The sequence below is a fragment of the Notolepis coatsorum genome, assembly GCF_963971535.1.
Source record: "Notolepis coatsorum genome assembly, chromosome: 3".
In the NCBI taxonomy this organism is placed as follows: Eukaryota; Metazoa; Chordata; class Actinopteri; order Aulopiformes; family Paralepididae; genus Notolepis; species Notolepis coatsorum.
Window position 1 is genome coordinate 136506448 of NC_140167.1, and position 26440 is coordinate 136532887.

Sequence of the window (26440 nt, forward strand, 5' to 3'; positions counted from 1 at the left end):
CACAATCCTTCACCCGCACCCTCAGATAGGTAGCCTGCTCCTTCAGGTCCCTAATACCCGGCTCTGCACCATGGGTGACCGAGCCTTCTGCACGGCTGCACCACACCTGTGGAACAGCCTCCCCATCCAGCTGAGGGCACCACAGAGCCTGGACTCTTTCAAAGCAGGCCTGAAAACCTATCTGTTCAAAAAGGCCTTTGACTGTTAGCTTTTTATTTAAATTTTATTGCGCTCTGTTTTTAAATTGTCTGTTTATACTATGTTTTTAATTAACTATGTTCTACTTTTATTCTGTATTTTATTTTATTTGTTTTAGTAATAACTATTTTATTCTATTTTTTTAACTGTTTTAACCATGTAGTGTAGCACTTTGGGATCCCATCGAACAAAAAGTGCATTACAAATCCAATCTATTATTATTATTTATTATACCTGTATCACTAGACATATCAAATCAAATTGATTTGTGAAGCCCGAAATCACAAGTTATATGCCGTATTTGCTATCGCGTTCCGCTCTGAGCCGTATGAGATATTCTATCTCCTATGATACCTATTGTATCTCCCTACGAACAAAAAAATACATGCACCACACCTGTATGGGGCTCCGCCCCCATGGTGGCACCGCCCATATAGCAGTGACGGTAGTCACCACACACCCTTCCTCTATTTTCGTCCCAGCGTACTCGGATGCGTGCACCGTACGATAACTAGTAGGATGAAAAGATCAGAATCATAATGTTGGAAGCTTACCGGAGGTTGCTGGCCCCTGGCATCTTCGACGCATGTATTCGGCGACACGACGGGCCTGTGTTGATGTTCCTCGTTTGATGATAGCACATCGAGGTTCAGCTGTACAAGGCTGGCTGTCGGGCCAGCTTGTACTCAGGTAGGCCCTGTGTCTTCAGGCATGGGTATTAGTGTTAGTAATGCTGGTTTGTTTTGTTACACAACCATGTTGTGTGTTGGCGCCGGGGGCAGGATGGTTTGGTGAACGTTCACTGCAGGGAACGGTTTCCAAGCTGTCTTGGGCGTGCTACTAAACATCTAATGCTATGCTACATGCTATCGCTAATGCCACATGCTATTACTACTGCTAACTGCTACGCTGTTCTAATGTCTCCGCCGTGAGATGTTGTCACTTCTCCCTCCTCTTGCCCGGTTCATCAATGAAGGTCAGTCGGTAGCTGTTGTGAGTTTTTTTGCTGAGTCCTATTTACCTTTTTTCGGGTAAATGGGTTGACAACAGGGTAGGCCGTGGCTAGCTTGCCTAGCCAGGTATGTTACCTTGTGTTCCGGCGGGGTCTGTTGAACGGTGTCCCCATCTGGGGCGATGCGTGAGCTTGGCGGTGTAGCAGTAGAGCTATATTACTGCAGGATGGGACTTGACGGCGGGTTATGGCTCAGCTGGCTAGTTCCTATCCACATTGGCATCGGGTAGTAGGGCTATGGGTCCAGCCGACATGGTAAACATGTTGCGTGTCTGTGCGCAGGCAATTGTTGATCTGGGTCCCACATCGCCTCATGCTAGGCTGTAGTAGTATAAGGGCAGGGCCGCCTGGGAGAAATGTGAGGCCCTGTGCGTATATAGACGCGAGGCCCCCCACCCCCTGAGGCGGCCCTGTGTAGTGGGCTATTGTTTCGTTTTGTCACTCTGCTATGAGAAGGTCTGTCTTGCTACAGTTTTCTCTCCTCTCAACCATTCATACTGACGGTCAATCGGTATACCGGGGGAGTAGTGCGGGGGGGGCTTTGTTTACCTTTTTTGGTAAATGGGCTAAACTAAGGCTGGTGTTCTGTTGTGAATATTTTGAATGAAGGCAGGACTAGTTCGCTCTGGTCCGCCTCCCCTTAACTTTGTGTGTATGGGTTTGCTCATTCTACAGTATTTTGTGGTTTAGTTCTTTTATTCATTTAACCCTTTTCATGGTGCACACCACAGTGGAGGTTGCTGTTTGCACTCACCACTGGTGCTCCGTGTTAACATCAGTCCTTTGTTTTTGACATATTGAAACAATGCCCCGCCCGGCCGACGCCATGGGTGGGTCGGCCTGGCGAGTGGCTGGTGGGCTGTTAAGGCTTGTACCGCCACGGTATGGAATTGGCAACGATTAGAACTGTGTTCGAATTGCTGTTTTTTTTTCTATAAAAAAAATGGTGTCTGGTGGAGGGGCCTTGAGGGCCAGCCAACGTCGACACATCGCGCGAGGTTGTTGACGTTATTAGCTTTGACCCAGCCGCAAGCTATAACCGCTCAGGGTTCCCCTCTCCGCAGGGGATTTTGGTCTTCTGCTGGAGCGCGGGCGGTATTGTCCTAGGCCCTACACCGCCTCACACCGCGCAGCCAGAAGAAGAGAGAGCACGGCCTCGTCAGCGGCGATGACGAGGCCCTCGACAGGCGGCCATGTTTTCCCCCGCCTGAGGTATCCTGGGCGTTGATTCGACAGGTGTCCACAAGGCAGACAGCCTTGGCGGCCGAGGGATCGGCCATGTAGGATGGGTTCGGCTTGAACAAACAAGCCGTCACCGTCCTGCCGCGAGCAGCCCGCTCTCCGATCACTCCCTTCCCCAACACCAGCGGAAGAAGTGGGCTCTGATTGTCTCCTTTGGCTGCGGGCCGCGTGCCTTCGTTGATGCGCGGGCGGCCCCCCTTTCGCTTCTCATGGGGACAGGGGCTGACACCCAGTTGATGGCTGAGCCTGGGTCTGTCCGTGAGAATGTTGTGCTGTCAAGCGGCTCCCACACCTTGAACTGTGTTGGTTGAGCCTGGTGTTACGTCTGTCAACTTAAGTGTTGTCAGCAGGGGGGCTCGAAACCTTTTGAGGCACACAGTGCGGGTTTCCCCGGCCTCGCCTTCGCCAGGCCAGGTATCATGTTGGTGCCTCCCACTCCTGAAATATTGGCAAGTGGTCGCAGCTCACATGATTTGGGGTGGTAGTAATATCACTGCAGGGCTACGGTGTGTAGGAACCCATGGGGGCCTTACACCTTGCATGTCCGGCTGCAGAACAACTCCTCAGCATGTTCTGGAGGGGTGTTCAGTGGGGGGGCTTTTTTCATCGGAAGCCCCCCGTATCAGACCGGCCCTTTCTGTCGGGGTTCCCCCTTGGGTGCGATTGCCTCGTGGGTGGTGTCAGGGTCAGATGTTCCGACACGGAACGCGCTCCTCGCACGGTTCCAGGGTTGGCTACGCACAGCGGGGGGACCGGGTCAACTATCTACAGTTCCTGGCGGACCTGCGCCACGTGACGGCGGGTGCGTTGGGAGTGTCGTCACATATGACTACGGCAGTACCATATGTCGAGGTGGATGGAGAGAACGCTGAGGCGAGGACTTGTGTTTACACAACCCCACCCGTTTTCAGTTTTGGTACAGACCCCATTGTCAGGGTCTCCAGCAGTGACAGCTCTGGTCAACGAGATCCAATCTCTGTGGACGAAGCAAGCCATCGTCGTGGCATTCTCCTCCCGGTGTTCTCTGCCTGAGAAGTCGGGAGGGAGGGGTGTAAGACCCAGGCTGGACCTGTCCCATGGGAAGGTTCAGCATTTTTTGGATCGTCTCCTACCTGTTGAACACTGTCAGGTGGGGGTCTGGTTCTCCTCCATAGACCTGTAGGATGCGTATGCGCATCTCCGATCTTCCATCCTAGGGCTTACCTATGCTTCCTTTGCAGGGTTAGCGTATGAGTACCAGAGGCTGCCGTTCGGTTTTCTCTGGCTCCCCGCATCTTCACCAAGTGCGTGGAGGCCGCACTGGGGCCTCTGCGTCATCAGGGGTTACGGAGTGTTCTGCCCTGATGACGTTCTGGTCCTTCGCGGTCAAGGTGGATCGTCAGGTCTCGTACCAGGCAGGTCTCTACCAGCCTGGGGTTGCTGTAGACTGGATGTAGAGTACTCCTCTTCCCAGTCAACGGTTGGAGGGCTATGGACATCCATCTCAGAGCGTGTTGTCAACACGCTCTGGAGGTTCCGTCCTAGGACGGTTACGGCACTGTCTCACGTCGCGTTTTCACCGACGCCTCCCTAGCTGGTGACGCGTCGGGCCAACGCAGTAGGGGGCAGCTGGCAAACCATGCTGCCCGGTCTGCGCTACGTTCAATGTGTTGGTGTTGAAAGCGGTCCTTCTGGTCCAAAAATGGTGTTGATCAGGACGGACGATACGACGTCAGTGTCGTGTATCGACAGACAGGGAGGAGTACGCTCCCCCTGTCTGCACCAGGCGGCTGGCTATGGGCGTCCTCCATCTGCGCGGCCTGAGGGCTCCCCACATCCCCGGCAGGGAGAAGGTGGGTGCAGGTGTACTGTCGCGGGGCGGTCCTCATCCTGACGGGTGAGGATTACGTCTGGACATGGCCAGGCAGGTCTGGGACCGATGCCGTGCCGCCAGGGATTCTTCCCCATACATCTGTTAGGTAAGTTGTTGGGACGGGTACGTTGAGGGGCGCAGGTTCTTGATCCTGATGGTGTTACCATCCGGAATGCGCATGCTCCCTCCACTGTCGCGCTTACGCGGGCAGATGACGTATGTTCCAAGTGTGGTGTAAGGCGGGGGGCCGGGACTCAGTCTCCTGCCCCCTGGATGCTGTCCTTAGTTACCTCCAGTCTCTCCTTGATAGACTGTCGGCTTCGACGGTGAGGGTATATGCAGCAGCTATATCCTCCTATCATGAGGGGTTTGAGGGGATGTCTTGTTCAGCCACCCTCTTGTGAAGCGTTTCCTGCTTGGCGTTCGACGCGTTAAGCCGGTGCAACGCTCCTTGGCTCCGACTTGGGATCTTCAATTGGTCCTCGGTCGGTTGTCCTTGGCCCCGTTTGAGCCGCTCGAGCAGGCGCCGTTGGGACAGCTGTCCTTCAAGACCGTGTTCCTACTGGCTGTCACTTCCGCTAAACGTGTAGGTGAGCTCTGTGCTCTCTCGGTACGTCCAGAGTGCCTGTCTTTTCGGACCGATTGCGGTGCCACTCTGCGACCTAATCCTGCTTTCGTGCCTAAGAATATCCGGAGTTCCTTCCGCTCCCGGGATATTGTGGTTCAGGCGTTTCGTCCTCCTCCTCACACTAGTGAGTTAGATGCGGGCCTTCACCTGTCATGTCCAGTCCGTGCTTGGGGATTTACCTCAGCCGTACTCAGGACTTCAGGGTTACCGACCAGCTTTTTGTCTGTTACGGTGGGGCTCGTGCTGGTAAGGCACTGTCGAAGCAGCGCCTTTCCCATTGGTTGTGCGAGGGTATTACCCTCTGCTACACGTTGGCTGGGCAGGATCCTCCTGGGGGCGTCAGGGCGCACTCCACTTGTGGGGTGGCTGCTTCTGCCGCTCTCCTGGGTGGGGCCTCGGTGGAGGACATCTGTGCTGCAGCTTCATGGTCCTCCCCGGGTCCCTTTGTAAGGTTTTACCTCATGGACATGACCGGGGGTTCTGTCTCCCAGGCGGTTCTGGGGTCTGTGGCCTTTCCTGCTTCCCGTCCTTTGGTCGGGTAGCAGGAGTGTATGGGTATGGGCCACAGTGTGTTGAGTCACACGTGGTTCCGCCTGTATGGTGTGTTCAAGGGGTTCTAGTTCCCTCTTGTTCGCATTCAGGTGGAGTTGACTGCGCCCCCCCTTCGTTAGGAAGGATGGGGTGACAGGGCTCCCCGCACCCCTTGATGTGGGCTTACGGGTCCTCAGGGGGTACATTTGTAGGGTCTCGCGTCCGCTCTTCCCCATATCTCATAAGGCTCAGAGCGGGACACGAAAGCAAATACGATATATAACGATAGGTTATGTAGATAACCTAGTTATATTAGTATTGGCTGAGCGTCCCGCTCTGCGCGGCCCTGAGTTCCCTCTTGAGGGATCTTTTCCTGGAACAGGATTTGGCGAGGAAGGGTGTTTGGTGACCAGAGTCACGGTTATATGGGCTATGCCACCATAGGGGCGGGGCCTCATACAGGTGGGGTGCATGTAGTTGTTTTCGTTGGAGATACAGTAGGTATCATAGGAGATAAGGGGTATCTCATAAGGCTCAGAGCGGGACGCTCAGCCAATACTAATATAACTAGGTTATCTACATAACCTATCGATAAGATGAGATACGATGCGATACGATATGATACAATCAGATGAGATATTCCTTTATTGATCCCCTTGGGTAAATGTGGGTGTCATAGCAGCGTGGAGGAGGGGAGGTATAGGTATGGGCAGGGTAATAGCAGAAAGACATATATATAGGCAATAGAATTAGATCAGAATATAAAAAGATGTAAATGGAATGGTTTCATGCTATTATTCGAAAGCACGTTGTCACAGAGATAACACATTGGCTGCGGTCGCTCTGTAGTTGTGACAGTAAATCCAGAGAGCACATAATGTTCACCATGAATGAATGAATGAATGAATGACCAACCAAACTGACGATTCTTCACCTTCTCCGTTTTCTTTTTCTTCTGAATGGGTTCTCCTGATTCAGCAGTATCACCTGTGCTGTTGTTGCTGGATGAACCAGCTCGCTAGCTAGCAAGAAAACCAGTGCGCCACTACAATGATGATGCTTGGTGTAACACCTGACAGTCCGGCGGGAAGCTGAACGTCGCGCGATAGAACAAGTATAGCCAATAATATATTATAGCCAGCAAATTATTAGTTAATTTGAATTCCTCAAATTTTGGCATGCATTATTCATTATTTGGGTAAAGTTTTCCTGTACATAAAAAAATATATATATATTTAATTGTTTTTAATCTTTTCATGTACCCCCTGGGGACCACCCACGTACCACTAGGGGTACGCGTACCCCCGGTTGGGAAACACTGTTCTAGGAGACATCCGGGTAAACCGTGTGCCAAGAAAAAAGCTCTCCATCTCTCCATTTCCTGATCCAAGTAAATTCATTCGGAATTTGTATCACTTGATCCTGTCTTCGTTTGTCAATTTTCACCTACAGCAGATCCCTGATTCGCACACCCCAACGTGGGATATCACTGGAAAGCTATACACTACAAATTACAACGCTGACCAATCATTTTCGCAATCGGCGGATGATTGACTTCTGGAGCCTCGGGAGTCCGGGGTGATAATCTGGCGTAAAAAGACGCTCGCCTGACATAGGCATGTAACTCGAGAACCGATGAATGGATTTTATCAAGTGAGATGGCATTCGAACGGCAACAAATAGTGCTTTAATTCTGTAATTTATATGTTCGGCGAGAAATGCAGCCCGAGCCTTCAGACGCTCGCAAAATGCTGTGAAACTGAAACTGAAAAACCCGGAAATGTTCGTGCATTTATAAACCCCCCCCCCCCGGACGCCCCGGACAGGGCATGAAAAGAGGACATGTCCGGGCAAAAGAGGACATTTGGTCACCCTAACATAGCAGCATTTTCCGTTGTGAACAATCTTATTTGGAAACATGACAGACAGAATAATAGTATTTAGCGTTTTATTTTAAACAATATTTAAACGTATGATTATAGATATTTTTAGAGAATAAATAAATCCAATGAAGTTGTCAATTTCACAGACAACTCCACTGAGGAGGAGGGAGCGTGCAGACTGCAGACTATCTTCGGTGCACCGGCCCGGGAGCCAAGGATGTTGACTGACACAGTCCTACAGAACCAGCACATTGACAGAAATAAATTACACGCTGACCCAATGGCGAATACAAACTCGTAACCACTATTTTGCGCTTGCGATTGCCTTATACCATATACTGCAAAATAAATGCCTTTTTTTCGTTGAGGTTTTCTCAAGTTAGATTAAGACCTTGCAAGGGTAGACTTACTTAAAACTGCTGTAGTATGTATGATGACTGAATTGCTGCTTTCAGCAGGCCAACTGCACTCTACAATGCCTATTGCACGCGTGTGAGCCCGTTGGTTTTGGTCAGAGTCATTATGGCTTCAGTGGATAACCCTGATCACCTGCATTTAAGTGATATTTTAATTACAGATACCCCAGTAATAACTTGACTTACTTGACTTAAGCCTTTGCAGTCCCTGCGGAACATAGGCCACTGACGATTTCTTTCCATGTTGCACGTTTTTGGCCTCCCGAACGATGTTGTGCCATCCCAGTCCAGCCTCTTTCATTTCCCCTTCCCAAGAACGGCGCCAGGTATGAGGCGCCGTTTGGGACAAAAGCCTGACTAATACAAGACACCGCCTATCCAAAGCCTGACTTATACAGGACACCGCCTATCCAGTTATCCTGCGCGACCCAGTTGGTCCGCGAGAGAGGGCCAGTTGGTGCGCCGATTGGGACAAAAGCCTGTCGAATACGAGACACCGAGGTCCAGTTGGTCTGCGCGCGCCGACATGTTTTTTCGAATACAGACACCGAGGTCCAGTTGGTCTGCGCGCGCCGACATGTTTTGTCGAATACAGACACCGAGGTCCAGTTGGTCTGCGCTTGTCGAATACAGACACCGAGGTCCGGTTGGTCCGCGCGCGCTGACATGTTTTGATCCGCGCGCGCGGACAACTTTTGGTACACGAGAGAGGCCCAGATGTCCGGCGAGAGAGGCCCAGATGGGTCCGCGGGCCACCCAGATGGGTATCGCTCGCGGACCAACACTTAAAAGAATAAAGTGGTGTACTCCTTAATTTATGCACTTACAATCACCAGAAAGGCTTTCGAAATGCCATGTTGGCCTCAATATTTTCAAAACAAATTATATGAAAAGGTTATGAAATGAACAACATAAACAAGAATGTGATAAAATATGTAATAAAAACGGAGCTCAGACTCTATCTGTATTACATGTCATATATGTTATGATGAATTGAAAATGGGGGACCCGGACGTAAACAAGACAAAAGTCTTTCTCTGGTCTGCATCCCATTAACAATTGTATGTATTGAGCTGTACTGTACTACTGTACCCATTCTGCAATCTGTTTTCAATCAATCTATCTCAACGCATACATTTGATCGTAGAAATCGTGACGTCAGAGTGTCTTCGATAATGTTGGGGGTCCTTAATTCCTGTATGCGAATTCTTCATCATGCAGCACTATCATCATCATCCGTATAATATAAACTAACATTACAAGTACATTAGAGGAGGAAGTTGGACACATGTTTCATCATTAAATACTAGTATACTAATATACTAACATTACCATTTGTAGACCATAATATGAACTTGTACACATGAGTACATGAGAAGCACTTTGTTCACTTCAAGTAAAGGGATACTTGCCTTACTAAGGTTTATTTTGTCACATACATACCAGGGCATACCGTTTTTTTTAAGCTATAGCAATCATCATACTAGCTAGTTTTGATTATCTGCTGACATTTAATGATGAAACATGTGTCCAACTTCCTCCTCTAATGTAATGTTAGTTTATACGGATGATGATGATAGTGCTGCATGATGAAGAATTCGCATACAGGAATTAAGGACCCCCAACATTATCGAAGACACTCTGACGTCACGATTTCTACGATCAAATGTATGCGTTGAGATAGATTGATTGAAAACAGATTGCAGAATGGGTACAGTACAGTACAGCTCAATACATACAATTGTTAATGGGATGCAGACCAGAGAAAGACTTTCGTCTTGTTTACGTCCGGGTCCCCCATTTTCAATTCATCATAACATATATGACATGTAATACAGATACAGTCTGAGCTCCGTTTTTATTACATATTTTATCACATTCTTGTTTATGTTGTTCATGTCATAACCTTTTCATATAATTTGTTTTGAAAATATTGAGGCCAACATGGCATTTCGAAAGCCTTTCTGGTGATTGTAAGTGCATAAATTAAGGAGTACACCACTTTATTCTTAAGTGTTGGTCCGCGAGCGATACCCATCTGGGTGGCCCGCGGACCCATCTGGGCCTCTCTCGCCGGACATCTGGGCCTCTCTCGCGTACCAAAAGTTGTCCGCGCGCGCGGATCAAAACATGTCAGCGCGCGCGGACCAACCGGACCTCGGTGTCTGTATTCGACAAAACATGTCGGCGCGCGCAGACCAACTGGACCTCGGTGTCTGTATTCGACAAAACATGTCGGCGCGCGCAGACCAACTGGACCTCGGTGTCTGTATTCGAAAAAACATGTCGGCGCGCGCAGACCAACTGGACCTCGGTGTCTCGTATTCGACAGGCTTTTGTCCCAATCGGCGCACCAACTGGCCCTCTCTCGCGGACCAACTGGGTCGCGCAGGATAACTGGATAGGCAGTGTCCTGTATAAGTCAGGCTTTGGATAGGCGGTGTCTTGTATTAGTCAGGCTTTTGTCCCAAACGGCGCCTCATAGCCAGGTGTTTCGAGGCCTGCCGCGTTTCCTCTTTCCGGGTGGGTTCCATCGTAGGGCTTGCCAGGTGATGTTTGTGTCTTCCTTTCTCAGGGTATGGCCTATCCACATCCACTTTCTCTTCTTTATTTCTTCTGGCGAGGGTAGTTGTTTTGTGCGCTCCCACAGTTCCAGATTTGTAATAACATTACAATTTAATTAAATAAAATTAGGCCTGGGACGTGTGTTCCTCTCTGCCACCGGCAATGACTTATCAGCCAAATGCAATGGTAAACCATGATGCATTAATTTGGAAAGACCTATTCCAAATGCTATTTATAGGGTTTGACAATAATTACACTAATGTCGCTATTTTACAATTAACTATACTATAATGAATTACGGGTCATACAGAACACGTCAGTGTTGAAACTAATGCATGAAACTGATGAAAGCTTATTCCGTCCGTCTGCAGTCTTCATAATGCTACTGCTTGGTGACATGTGCGTAGATATACGCACAATCTCAAGCACACATTCATTTTGATAAATCCCACACTTTGCTTAGAAATTATCGTATGCACGGTTTACGCACATATCTGTGCGTATGCACCATTGATAAATGAGGGCCCAGGTCTGTTGTATTTTCTTCTCTCATAAAGATATAGTCGTATTTATTATCATTATAATTATTTAATTCTGAGGATGTCTGTAGAATCGAAGTGAACACAATCCCCAAGGATTTCTCCCAAATGAAGCTGTAAAAAACTCGGGAAGCACACCAATACATCCAGATATAGTCGTATGTATTATCATTATAATTATTAATTTCCGATGATGTCTGTAGAATTGACGTCAACGCATTCTCCATGATGTATCCGAAATGAAGTCTTTAACCAGTTTAATCACCGTGCATTGTATGTTACTATTGCACTTTACTGTTACATTTGCACTCTGGTTGGATGCCAAACTTATTTTCCTTGTATTGTACTTGTGCTGTATAATGACAATACATTTGAATCAAATTTTGATCAGTCGCAAATTGCTTTCACGCTATCTGTTGAATATTTCCCCCATAAGGGTCAACATGAACCAGATGCAATGGATAACTGGCAGTTTAAGAATGAGTGACGTTTTTCATTCATGGGAAACCAGCTGTGATGATTTTGGCCACTTACGAAGACCGTTTCATGCGTTCAGGAATACGGAGGAGGATTTTCATAAATTTGTTAGTACAAACTTTTTACGAAGATAGTTACGAAGATACTTGTGAGTGTTCGAGAATGAGGTCCATTGATTGTATTGATGAGTAAATATTTTCCCCCAACTTTCAAATTCATTATGTAGTTTCACTTTCTATTTTCAGAGTTTCTTCAGGTAATGAATGTCATTATCACATACTGTAGCATATCAATATACTGTAATATTATAAATTATGACACAACCTGTATTTTTCTGGGCATTAACAGGTTCAACACCAGAGGTAGCTGTGGGCGTATGGCCGTGTGTGCCAGCGCTTTGTTCAATGGGGATAAATGCCGGTGTTTGCAGTGCTAAAACTATATTAAATATTATAGCTATGGATCTAATAACATAGTTGATTGTCATTGAGTTTCTTCTGGTCAAGATGCAAAAAACAGATAATTTTTTCATCCATACATTTCCGTTTTTATACCGTGGTGAATATGAGTATAGTTTTAGAGTAATTCTAAAACGGCAAACACGGTTTTACTGCATTTCATTATACACCCTGCCTACACAGTACATTACAGACACACGCTCCGATCATGGGGAAAGAATTATCGGATCAACGCAAGATTGATAACATATAGTCCTTACCTTGTCTATGATGTACTGAAAAAAGGAGAATCCAATTATCTGAATGCCGTTATAAGCGCTTGTCTTGCCGGAGTATTTATACCCCGCCTGCACGCCGCAGCTCGGCCCAGACAACAAGCCACATAATTTCAAATGGAGTGTAATATTGGCCGCAAGGCGTTAAGCGGCGGTATTGGACGTTTGCGATCTCAGACCCATTCCCAATGATAACATCAGGTTGGATGGATGAATTATGAAGGGACATATCGAATAAAAGAAATAACAATGAAAACCCAACTTTTCTCGGGTTTGACGCCGAACGTTCGGCGAGTTTTTTTCTTTTTTCTTTTTATTTATCTATCTTCCCCTCCTTTTTCCCGATTTTTTCTCCCATCCCACCCTTCCTGGTTGTTGCGTACTTTCCCCTACTGTTGGTCCGGGAGACCGGAGACTGTCACATGCTTTCCTCCGACGCATGTGCAGCCTGGGGCAGGCCAACCTGGCCGCGCAGGTTCTCACCGGGGAGAGTGTAGCGTGTGGGGGGCCACACTATCTCTCCTTAGTTCCAATCCTTGCTGAGCAGGCGCTCCGACCGAACTGTAGGGGTCGCTGTCCACAACGCCCAGGACCCACCCTTCAGCTTTCCCACCCCCTGATACAGCCAATTGTATCAGTGTGAGAGGCCAGCCAAGCTGATAGCAACGCCGGGAGCTGGATTCGAACAGGCGAATCCAGTGTCTCCCGGTGTTGGTGACGAACGTAATCTCCGTGCGCCACCTGCCCCCCCCAACGTTCGGCGAGTTAACCTGAAATATGTCGGGACTGTCTGACAAAATTATCGTATTTTTTTCTCCAAACGTATTCAAGAATAGACATCATAACTGTAACTGAGGGGTACAATTCCCTGACTGTATTAATCAAGTATTAGTATCATTAAACTACTACCGTCTTATGTACATTACTGGCCGTACCGTACACAGGTATATCAGATGAGAACTTCTCCACAATAACACGGTTTCCACACAAATACTAGTTTAGAATATTTATTACATCAAAGGTGGGATATTACATTACTTGAATGCGCTTATAAGGCAAATCGAATGTGCATAGGCAAATCAATAGTGAATATTAAGAATTATCTCTGGTACTCTGGGATGGGGGTGTACTACCGGTTGTAAGCCAGCAGGGGGAGGTAATGTTCTATGCAAGTCAATGTGTCCACAGAGGCGATATCACCCCTGTGTCAGCGGGGAAAGCAGCAGCTGTAATCCTAGGGTGCGCGCCGCAGATGAAGCCGTGGAGTCTCTGCTCCGACAGAGACGGGCTCGAGTGATGTCCTCACGGGCATGTGTAGATCTCACAGCAGTGGGGTAGACGGTTCTCTGCTCCAGCAGCTTGGTGAAGAATGAAGAATAATAATCCTGCCTGGTGGCTCTGCAATCACCGGTGTAGGTATCCTCTGTGGTGCGCGGTGGTTCACAATTGAACTTGACGTTACTATCCTTATTAGCACGCGGCAATAAGTGCTCTATGTAGACACACAATTACCCACTTCACGTGGTCTTTGACTCGTAATGAAGGCTTTTACTAGTAGGGAGCGAACGATACGTTAAACAAACGTATTAGGATAACACGAGACTCTATCTTGGGGCAATACGAGCCCTACTCTGCCCACGTTGCGTAGTGGGGAGAGACGTCACTTGGATAACTGGAACTGAACGAGACTGAACGGGACAAGGGACTAAGAGGAATTCTACATTTCTTGCGCCCTATTTATATGCACGGTGAACAAATAGTACCATTCGTATTTCGGTAGCCGTATTCCTACGCGGAACCGGGGCTAGTTGGGACATGTTCGTCGGCACTATTGAACTTGACTCAAGGGGCCTGTCTGCTGGCGCCAGGTTCTTGTCCAATGAGAGAATGAACTATTATGGGCTGTAGTAGGCTTAAGGGATATTCAATATACAAGAATATACAAGGGATATCAAACGATATACAAATATTATGCAATATATATCAATCAATAAATACATATATTCGGTTTAATCTGACCCTTTGTAACAGCCGCCCCCTAATTAGTCCCACCTAATTAGCTAAGCAGAGACAGATTAACCGCACTGTCCACTACTCAATGTCTGTTGTGAGGGGTCGGTCAGTTCACAAAGTCATGGGTCATGGTCGTCATTAGGCGAGTCGGGGAGCCTTGGCGACTCGATCAGCCTCACCACGGGTCGGTTGTAGGTCCGCCCTTGGCCGAGCACTTCTGCCACTCTGACCTTTCCGTCGGCACCAGTGGTCACTTTGCTTACGCGGCCGGCCGGCCACGCAGCTCGGGATAGTGACTGGTCTATGGTCATGACGACTGGACGGGATGAAGGGGGGCTTAGGAGGAAGCGGGCCTGAGACTGCTTTGATCTGTGCTTGGCTGTGCTTTCTCCTCCTTCTGTTTCTCTTGTTTGCTCTGTACCCCATCTGAGGAGGGGCCGGTCCCGGCCGCCCCGTCAAGGAGTCGCTTGGGGTGCTGGGTTCGAGGTCAGCTACGTCTGAAGCGCAGCTGAGGGGGGTGGAGTTCCGAACTCCCTCTGGTGCCCACGGTTCTCTCGCGGGCCTCTCGCTTAATGTCAATAGCCTCTGCTGTACGGGGGAGAGGCCGGTGTCGCTCGCCTCTGTGTGCAGGCAGCGTGTAGACGTGGGTTGACTGTCAAGTCCGTAGAGGGGGCCCTGGAGCGTCCATCCCAGTCGGGTCTGAACCGCGACTGGGCATCCTTTGGGTCCGACGTGGGCCGCCTCAATTGGGAGAATGAGGTCCGCGTGGTCGGAGCCGATGAGCAGGGTCGGTGTGGCGCCGTCGATAAGCGGTATAGGTAGTTGACGTAGGTGCACATACTTCTCCATCAGCTGTGGGATGGGGTAGGTGTACTGAGACAAGCCTATGTCGTGGCTGGTGAAGACGTTAGTTATACTATACTGCTTCTCGGGCTGGTCCACCGCTGCTATCTTGAAGGAGACCTTTTCACCCTTTATGGTCTTCTGGTCCCTTCTGATGGTGCGTATGGTCATTGTATCTTTGACACCTCGCAGGCCCAACTGGGCTGCTGCGGAAGCGAGGAGGAGAGTCTTTTCAGACCCATCGTCCAGGACGGCGTAAGTGTCCAGGACCTTGTCCTCGTAGCTCAGGAGCACTCTGACCACTTTGAGGAGCACACGGGGGGTCCCGCTATGCTGGTCAATGTGGAGCACTCCTGTTGGTTGGTTGCCTTGGACCTTCTGGTGGGCTCCGCACCGTGCTGCGCGGTAAGCGGCGCCCGCCTGGGCCGCCCCTGCGTGGTAAGCGGCGCCCGCCTGGGCCGCCTCACGCCACTGGTCCACCTGGACGGGGTTCAGTGTCTTATATTCGGCGCACTGTGCCAGCCAGTGTCCGCCGTCGCAGTAGGTACAGTAGGGAGCGGTCTGGTGGCTCTTCGGTACTAGTGCCACCGCCTCGGCATGGTACATTACCGCGACGGGCCCACTCTGTTGTCCTGGCTGACGCTTGTTGATGTCATGCAGGACCTCCAAGTGGGTGCCACCGCACCTGCTGCACTTCTTTTTCAGGCGGCACTCAGCTGCTAGGTGGCTGCGCGCGCAGCGGAAGCAGCGGCGGTGGTCCTTGGTCCACTGACTCACCTCGTCCGTGGTCAGCTTCCCAAAGGTGTCGCATTGGTACAGCCGATGTTCTCCCTCACAGTACTGGCACTCAATCTTCCACTGGTCCTCTTTCGTCGAGGGGGTGTGGTGGCTCTTGTGCTGCGGTACTGATTCGGCTTGGTGCATAACGGTCACCAACCGGCGGTTATCCGTTTGTCCCCGAGGTCCGAGTCTTGGGCTTGGTCCACTCCATACGAACGTGTCGAGTCGTAGGCTACTGACCTCCCTGGCGAGGAACTCAGATAGGTCTAGGAGGGATGCCTCTGGACCGTTGGGGTCGCGGTTGTCTCTCTGCCGCCTGAAGCGCTCTTGTCGGGCGGGAGGGAGCTTCTCTAATATCCTCTCTACGTTGGAGTTAGCGTACAGTTCGTAGATACCCTTTTCCTTTTGGGACCCCAGCATCCCTACCAGGGACTGTACCTTGATCGACAGGTCATCTAACGCTCTGTTGTCTCTGGCTGGGGGGAGACGGTCAATGTCTCTTATCTCCTGTATCACATAGTCCCATACGCGTCCATAACGTTGGTCGAGTGCTGCTAGAGCCGCTGTGTATGGGGTAGTAGAGTTGGCATAGGCCAGCGCTATATTGTGCGCTCGGGGCACCTTGAGGTGCTTCAATAGGGTAGCATACTTGTGGCGTTCATCAGCTACATCAACCATCATTGTCTCTAAGCACATCCGTAGCTCCGTGTACTGTGCTCGGTTCTCATGGGTGAAGTCTGGAAACGTCGGTGCGCCAAGGTACGATGCCATGGATGACTGGCACATCGGTGAGCGTTGGGGAAGAGGCCTCCTAGGCGAGTCTCCCCGTGCGTGTCGTCTTGGGCTGGTACTTGGTGGGTACCAAAGGTCGGGTACCCAGGTGCTGTCCCTTGGGGCTGGCGGTGCGTCAAACTCACCCGTGAGTTGAGTCGGGGGTTTGTAGCGCAGGGCCTCGGGGCTGACTTCTGGGCTGTACTGGACCTCCTGGTCCAGAGTACGTTGCTGCTGGTCGGGGCTGTACTGGGCCTCCTGGGCCAGAGTACGTTGCTGCTGGTCGGCTTGACATTCCTCCTCTTCCTCCTCCTCTCCCTCTGCTAGGACCTGGAGTCTTCTGTTCAGTCTCTCGGCGTGGTCCGATTCTTCCCGGTTGCTGGGTCTCGTATGAACCGGCCGGGAAGGGGGTTCGGAGACGTGGACAGGATCCTCCTGTTGGCGGAGTCCCGGGTCGCTTCGTCGGGTAGGGGAATGTGTCCTAGACCCATGTCTTGACGATCTCTGAGAGCTCCGTGCGGAGTGAGGGGGTGTCGCCATGGCAACCAGTTTGTCCATCAGCTCCGCCTGCAGCCGGTCGCGCTCTGCCTCGCGCTGGGCATGGGCTGCGTCGCGCGCTGCTTCGCGCTGGGCATTGGCGGCGTCGCGCTGCGCATTGGCGCTGGCCTGGGCGGCGTCGCGCTGTGCGTTGGCGGCGTCGCGCTGGGCATTGGCACTGGCATGGGCGGCGTGGAGCTGTGCATTTGCGACGTCGCGCTGTGCATTGGCGGCGGCGTGCTGTGCATCGGCGTGGCTTCTCTCAATGTTCTCTTCTGTCTGGAGGCGTCTGGTCTCCAGTCTTATGCGGTCGTCTTCACTCCTTTGTTGCGCCTGGAAGCGCTCTCGCTCGCCTGCAAACTGTTCGCGCTCGCGCGTCTGTTGCGCTTGAAGTCGATCGCGTTCGGTGGAGGCTGCCAGGGTGGCGATGAGTGCTTGCGCCAGCATCTTGTCCGCCGCGCTGGGGGAAGACGCCGTTCGGGGCGATCGGCTCCCGGCAGTACTTGTTGGAGACCCGTTCTCCTGTTGCGTATCGAGGAGATCCATGTATTACTAGATATGATACTTACTACCACCAAAGTACCTTTGTACTTAATATTCGGCCACCCAGTACTCGGCATAAATATATTATGATGAACACTGTCACGTAGATGAAACGGATCCAACACAAATGTACGAATTAGAAATAGGTCTTTATTTCTACACAGCGATGGTGTGTAGAGCAAGCACTTAATCAAATCAATCACATTTATGAATGGGAATTAGTATGCACTTTTATGGCAAGAGTATTCGTCGGTATATCAATAGAGAACGTCCAATCTCTGAAGGCGCAGGTGGTACATATACGACCTGGAATAGTTAAGGAATAAAAGCAATGATACTTTAATGATTATATACTGGATACACTAGGGGGGGTTAATCCGGTCGCTTGTAAGCCGACAGGAGTAGGAAGGGGGGGGGGGTAGAATCCGGCTGCCTCATCCAGCCAAGGGTATCCCAGGTGAACCCACTGTAGTGCCGTTCAATGCGCCGGCGATCCTTGGACCACAGATGAAAGCAGATGGACTCTTTGTGGGCCGGCGTCCTCCGGTCCACGGAGGAGAGACGTGAGGCGACCTCGTCTTGCAGAGCGTCTCCTCACCTTGCGTCCTCTCCAGGGGGGGGGGGTTCCAACACACGGCAGTGTCGGGGGTCTTTATCCATGGAATAATCAACGTATACAAAGCATAATCCGTGCCTGGGAAGGCGGGCTGTCGTCGGTAGAATAATCCGGTATACAGGTCCACTCGCTCGTCGGCTCTGGGGCTCCTCGGGTGCAGCTTCACGTGGGGTCAACCACCCTGGATAAGCAGCCAGTTTTCTGCCCGAAACGATGGGGTGCTGACTACGGTAGTATTCTCACCGCACGAAGCACTATATATTAACAGACTATTATTAGCTTAATAGACTACGTCCAACTCGACGATATAGTGCCAAATATGACTATTCAAATATTAATATACACGATGTCTCAATACCGATGGTAGGCGAACTTGGCCTTACTCCCACACGTGGCGTCGCGGGGAGGCTTTACGTCTGTGACTCTATTGGAGGGTAAGAAACTGGACTGAAAAGAAAGTCCTACTTTAGTAGCGCAGTATATATACGCACTATGAACAAATAGTCCCATTAGTGGTGCGGTAGCCAGATTCCTACGCGGAACTAGGACTTGTTCGTACATGTTGAGCGGTACGTTTGAACTGGGTCTGAGGGGTATGGCAGCCTGGCACCAAGGTCTCGACCAATAGTAGAATGGAGACTATTATGGGATGTTCAGTAGGCTAGAATGGATATTCAATGCATATTGTACAAGGAATATACAAGGGATATCAGGGAATATTAGAGAATATACAAATACAATTAAATATATATAAATAAATATATATATTCGGTTTAATCTGGCCCTTCACAACAGCCACCCCCTGATTGGTCCCAGACCTAATCAGTTAAACAGAGACAGATTAATCGCGTTGTCTATTTACACATAAGGGTTTGCTGTAGGGGTCAGTCAACTTCACAAAGTCATAGGGTTATAGGGTCATGGTCATCATCGATTGTGTCTGGGAGTCGGGGCAGTTCTATGAGCCTCGCCACGGGACGGGTGTAAGTGCGACCCTGGACAAGCACTTCAGCTGCTCGGACCTTGCCGTCGGCACCGGTGATCACTTTGCTTACGCGGCCGGCCGGCCACATAGCTCTGGGCAGTGATTGATCAATAATCATGACGACTGTTCCTTCTGTCAAATTGTCTCTCTCCTTTACCCACTTCTGGCGGGTCTGTAGAGACGGTAGGTAGTGCAGTAGGAAACTGCTCCAAAACTTGTCGGCTAATACTTGGCTGTACCTCCACATTCGTCGGCCGTTCGCTTCTTCAGGCCGGTACATTGTCTGGGGTAATGCAGGATCTAGCCGCCCCATCAGGAGTGTGTTGGGGTCTGCGGAGATAACAGTGCTCAATCCACAGAACACAGGCTTCTTATTTTCCACCTCCTCTGGACTTGCTTCCCTCGGGATAGGCATGGGCCACTGTCCTTCCGGGAGTCTTAGGAATGCGGGGCCGTCACTGTAGACATTGCGACGGGTGAGGTCATCTAGGGGCATTCCCCGGGTGATGACGTCAGCTGGGTTCTGTTTTGTATCAACGTAGCGCCACTCTGTTTCTCCGGTTAACTCTTCGGTTAAGTCTTGAATCTCGGTGACTCTGACTCCCACGAAGACTTTGTACTTGCATGAGTCCGATTTGATCCAGGCGAGTACTGTCGTGGAATCTGACCACAGGATTGTTCTAGACACCGGTATGGTGAGCTCACGTTGGATGAGCGTGGCTAGGTGCGCTCCGGCTAGGGCTGCGCAGAGCTCTAGACGTGGGATAGATTGTTGCTTGCGTGGGGCTATTCTCGAGCGGGCGAGGACAAATGCTGTGTAGATCTCTCCCCCCTTTTCTTGGGCCCGCAAGTAGGCTACTGATCCGTATGCGACCTCTGAGGCGTTACTGAAGACGTGTAAGTCCATTTTACATGTCTCTGGCCTCACCGTGGGTGGGAAGTAGCTTCGGCGCATATTAACGCCTGGGAGTGAGTGGAGCTCCATCTCCCACTCTCTCCAGGTGGATGCAAGGTGTGCGGGAATGGGGTCGTCCCAGCCCTGGTCCTTGTCCCACAATGCTCGTACAATCATTTTTGCCCTGGTGGTGTACGGTAGAATACATCCTAGCGGGTCATATTGTCGGGCGAGTGTTGTGTACACACTCCGTCTGGTGGTCGGCGCCGCCGCCGGCCTTCCCTGCTCCGTAGTCAGGGGCTTGTGTCTATAGTGAAGCGAATCTGTTTTGAATCGCCACACCAATCCCAGGGTCATCTCCTGGGCTTCTCCCGGGATTGTAGCCATCCAGGTCTCGCTGCTGGCTGCCTTGTCCTCGGAGGAGAGGCTGCGCAGTACTTGCGGATCGCTGCTGGCCCACTGCCTGAGATCAAAGCCGCCTTTGATCAATGAGGCGCGGAGTTTAATCAGGAGAGCCTCGGCTTCTTCCTGGGTTGAAAGGCTTTGTAGACAGTTGTCTACGTAGAAGCTGTTCTTTACGCTGTGTCGGACCTCTTCGTCCGCTGCTGGGTCCTCTGCTACATGTTTCTGTAGTGCAAATGTAGCACAGCAGGGGCTGCACGTCGTTCCGAAGGGGAGGACCTCCCATTGGTAGATGGCTGGGTGCTCATCTCCTGGCCTCTCTCTCCATAGGAACCGCAACAGGGGCTTGTCCTCCTCCACTAATCTCACCTGCAGGAACATTCCTTTAATGTCCCCGCTGATGGCCACCTTTTCCTGCCGGAAGCGGAGTAGAACGCCGAGTAGGGAGGGGCCGAGTGTGGGACCGGGCAGTAACTCTTTATTCAGATTTTGGGATCCGATCTGGTAGCTGCAGTTAAATACTATGCGGTCTTTACCGTTGTGATGGACCTTGTGGTGAGGCACGTACCACGATTCAGTGGTCTGGTCAGCCTCTTTAATGTCCATCTTTGTGACGTGTCCCGCTGTGATGAGCTTCTCAATCTCAGCGCGGTATACACTCTCTTGGGCGGGGTTCTTGGCTAAGCGCCGCTCCGTGTTCAGCAGGTACCGTTCTGTGGCGTCTGTCTTGGCGTGGAAAGTAGGCATTCCTTCTCGCCGCAGGAGTGGCGTGGCGTATCTCAACACGCCGTTGACCGGGACTCTCTTGGTCCCTGTCTCGAGGAGGTGAATGGCGTAAATGTCATCTTTAGAGCGAATGTCTTTCCTTCCGTTCTTAAAGGGCATTTGTTCCAAGGTCCATAGCCGCTCTACGTGTTGCAGGAGTGCGGTTTCTCCCTCTGTGACTCGGGAGTGGAGACATCTAGTGGCTGTACTTCGGTTGAGAGATTTGGCGAGCGGGCCTTGGAGAGTCCATCCCAAACGGGTCTCGACTGCTGCAGGACAGCCCCGGGGTCCGGTATGAACCCGGTCTATCGGGACAATGAGGTCTGCATGGTCGGAGCCTATCAACAGGGTCGGCATAGCATTGTCTATGAGCGGGATCGGTAACTTGCGCAGATGTGCATATTTCTCCATCAGCTTGGCGACGGGGTATGTGTACCGCGACAGTCCTATTTCTTGGCTGGTGAAAGCGTCTGTAATCTGGTACCGTCGCTCAGGCTGGCCGCTTGCTGCGATAGAGAATGAGACATTCTCGCCCTTTATCGTCTTCAAATCTCGTCTTATTGTCCGAATTGTCATTTGGGTTTCGCTTCCCCGCAGCCCTAGCTGGGCCGCAGCGGAGGCGAGCAGAAGGGTCTTCTCTGACCCGTCATCGAGGACGGCGTAAGTGTCCAGGACTTTATTCTGGTAGCTTAGTGTCACACGCACTACTTTTAGGAGTACTCGGGCTCCACTGCTGCTGGCGGGATCGATGTACATGACGCTCGCTTTGCTGCTGGATGGTGCGGGTGAAGGGCGCCGTCTGTTACTGTCGTGAAGTATGTCCAGATGGGCTCCATCGCACTTGGTGCACCCTTTCTTTAAGCGGCATTCGGCTGCCATGTGTGAGCGCGCACAGCGAAAACAGCGCTTGTTGGACTTTATCCATTGACTTGCTTCCTCCGCGTTCAGCTTGGGGAAGGAGTCACATTGCGCTAGCCAGTGTTCTTTCTCACAGTAGGGGCACACTATCTTCCACTTCTCCGTTCTGGAGGGGGTACTGTGGCTCCTGCTGCTCGGTACTGACTCCGATTGGTGCATCACAGTCACCGATCTTCTTCCATCATTTAGTCGTCTGGTTCCTTCTCTGGAGCCAGGGGTGCTCCGTCCGAATGTATCTAGCCGTAGGCTGCTGACTTCTCTCGCCAGGAAGTCTGCTAGATCGAGGAGGTTCGGTTCGGGGCCATTCGGGTCTCGGTGGTCTCTCTGTCGCCTAAAACGCTCCTGTCGAGCGGGCGGCAGCTTCTCCAAGATCCTTTCCACATTTGAGTTGGCGTAAAGTTCATGCCTCCCCTTCTCTCTCTGCGCTCCCAACATCCCTACCAGGGACTGCACTCTGATGGACAGGTCGTCCAGTGCTCGATTGTCTATTGCTGGGGGTAAGCGGTCGATGTGTCGGATCTCCTGGATCACGTAATCCCATATGCGCCCATACCTCTGGTCCAATGCTACCAGCGCTGCTGTGTATGGGGTGGTGGAAGTCGCGTAGGCGAGCGCTATATTATGTGCGCGGGGTACCTTTAAGTGCTTCAGTAGGATGGCGTATTTGTGGCGTTCATCCAATACATCCACCAACATGGTCTCCAGACACATGCGGAGTTCTGTATACTGGGCCCGGTTCTCTTGGGTGAAGTCGGGTACCATAGGCGTGCCAATGTATGACGCTGACTGTGGATACATCGGCGAGCGTTGGGGGAGAGGCCTCCTAGGCGAGTCTCCTCCCGCTCCTTGGTATGGGCTGGTACCGGCAGTGTACCATGGCCCGCTTGTCCAGGTGCTGTTCCTCGGTGCGGGTCGTGCGCCGTGCTCACCCGTGTATAGAGTCGGGGGTCTGTAGCGCAGCTCCGCGGGAGTATAGCCTGGGCTGTACCGGACCTCCTGGTCCGGTAGAGTACTGTGCTGTCGTCGGGCGTGGTTCTCCTCCTCTTCCTCTTCGTCTTCAGTTAGGTCATCCAGTGCTTGTAGTCTCTGGTTTAGCCTCTCCACAGGATATGCTGCTCCTTCCCGGTTGCTAGGTCTCGCTTGGACCGGTGGGGGGAGGTGGTCTGTGGGGGGTATAGACCTCGTCTGTTGGTCAAGTTCAGGGTTGTTTACTCGGCTAGGGGATGCCGCCCTGGAGGTGTGTCTAGACGAGTTCCTGGAGCCTCTGGCGGAGGGAGAGGGTGTTGTCCGTCTGATCAGCTGTTCTATTAGTTGCGCTTGCTGTCTGTCGCGCTCTGCGTCCCGTAGAGCACTAGCAGCTGCTCGCTGGCTGTCTGCTCGGTCTCGGGCCACATTCTCTTCTCTCTGAATGCGTCTTATTTCTAGACGTATATGCTCTTCTTCGCTCCGCTGCTGGATCTGCAGTCGGTCGCGTTCAGCAGCGGCGTTCAGGCTGATGAGGAAGGCCTGCTGTAGGGTCCTCTCTGCCTCGCTGGGAGAAGGCGGTTGTATAGGGGAGCCTTCCCTCGGGGTACTCCTTGCGGAGCCTTGGAGCTCTATCTCCACGGTGCTCTCCCCGTCTTCTTCCGTGCCGAGTTCTGTCTCGGTAGCGTTGTATTCCTCCCGGGACTCATCGGGGACTACTTCTTCAGTACTGGCGGGGTGTGAAGTCATGTCTGGTTCCCACTGGTCCCCACCGTGAACTTGGTCAGTTACATTAGAACCCGTAGGGGCCTCTATGGTCGGGGTAGTCTGGGCGTTGGGGTTAGACATACTTTTACTTTCTAGTTTTACCGCGTTTACTGTTAGTAGAAGACTAGGTTGTTGACTGACAGCGTAAGCCTCTAAGTACTGAGGGAGCCGTCGTTCGCGCTGCGGGCGTTGGTTAGGAGGATCGTTTCGTGGAGTGTTCATCATAGGCCATTTCAATATTAATAACACTATATTAATATTACACTAATTACCCTCCGGCTCGAAGGACCAATTGTAACTGAGGGGTACAATTCCCTGACTGTATTACTAGATATGATACTTACTACCACTACCTTTGTACTTAATATTCGGCCACCCAGTACTCGGCATAAATATATTATGATGAACACTGTCACGTAGATGAAACGGATCCAACACAAATGTACGAATTAGAAATAGGTCTTTATTTCTACACAGCGATGGTGTGTAGAGCAAGCACTTAATCAAATCAATCACATTTATGAATGGGAATTAGTATGCACTTTTATGGCAAGAGTATTCGTCGGTATATCAATAGAGAACGTCCAATCTCTGAAGGCGCAGGTGGTACATATACGACCTGGAATAGTTAAGGAATAAAAGCAATGATACTTTAATGATTATATACTGGATACACTAGGGGGGGTTAATCCGGTCGCTTGTAAGCCGACAGGAGTAGGAAGGGGGGGGGGGGTAGAATCCGGCTGCCTCATCCGGCCAAGGGTATCCCAGGTGAACCCACTGTAGTGCCGTTCAATGCGCCGGCGATCCTTGGACCACAGATGAAAGCAGATGGACTCTTTGTGGGCCGGCGTCGTCCGGTCCACGGAGGAGAGACGTGAGGCGACCTCGTCTTGCAGAGCATCTCCTCACCTTGCGTCCTCTCCAGGGGGGGGGGTTCCAACACACGGCAGTGTCGGGGGTCTTTATCCATGGAATAATCAACGTATACAAAGCATAATCCGTGCCTGGGAAGGCGGGCTGTCGTCGGTAGAATAATCCGGTATACAGGTCCACTCGCTCGTCGGCTCTGGGGCTCCTCGGGTGCAGCTTCACGTGGGGTCAACCACCCTGGATAAGCAGCCAGTTTTCTGCCCGAAACGATGGGGTGCTGACTACGGTAGTATTCTCACCGCACGAAGCACTATATATTAACAGACTATTATTAGCTTAATAGACTACGTCCAACTCGACGATATAGTGCCAAATATGACTATTCAAATATTAATATACACGATGTCTCAATACCGATGGTAGGCGAACTTGGCCTTACTCCCACACGTGGCGTCGCGGGGAGGCTTTACGTCTGTGACTCTATTGGAGGGTAAGAAACTGGACTGAAAAGAAAGTCCTACTTTAGTAGCGCAGTATATATACGCACTATGAACAAATAGTCCCATTAGTGGTGCGGTAGCCAGATTCCTACGCGGAACTAGGACTTGTTCGTACATGTTGAGCGGTACGTTTGAACTGGGTCTGAGGGGTATGGCAGCCTGGCACCAAGGTCTCGACCAATAGTAGAATGGAGACTATTATGGGATGTTCAGTAGGCTAGAATGGATATTCAATGCATATTGTACAAGGAATATACAAGGGATATCAGGGAATATTAGAGAATATACAAATACAATTAAATATATATATATAAATAAATATATATATTCGGTTTAATCTGGCCCTTCACAACAATTAATATTACGCTAATTATTATCTCCGGCTCGAAGGACCAATTGTAACTGAGGGGTACAATTCCCTGACTGTATTAATCAAGTATTAGTATCATTAAACTACTACCGTCTTATGTACATTACTGGCCGTACCGTACACAGGTATATCAGATGAGAACTTCTCCACAATAACACGGTTTCCACACAAATACTTGTTTAGAATATTTATTACATCAAAGGTGGGATATTACATTACTTGAATGCGCTTATAAGGCAAATCGAATGTGCATAGGCAAATCAATAGTGAATATTAAGAATTATCTCTGGTACTCTGGGATGGGGGTGTACTACCGGTTGTAAGCCAGCAGGGGGAGGTAATGCTCTATGCAAGTCAATGGGTCCACAGAGGCGATATCACCCCTGTGTCAGCGGGGAAAGCAGCAGCTGTAATCCTAGGGTGCGCGCCGCAGATGAAGCCGTGGAGTCTCTGCTCCGACAGAGACGGGCTCGAGTGATGTCCTCACGGGCATGTGTAGATCTCACAGCAGTGGGGTAGACGGTTCTCTGCTCCAGCAGCTTGGTGAAGAATGAAGAATAATAATCCTGCCTGGTGGCTCTGCAATCACCGGTGTAGGTATCCTCCATGGTGCGCGGTGGTTCACAATTGAACTTGACGTTACTATCCTTATTAGCACGCGGCAATAAGTGCTCTATGTAGACACACAATTACCCACTTCACGTGGTCTTTGACTCGTAATGAAGGCTTTTACTAGTAGGGAGCGAACGATACGTTAAACAAACGTATTAGGATAACACGAGACTCTATCTTGGGGCAATACGAGCCCTACTCTGCCCACGT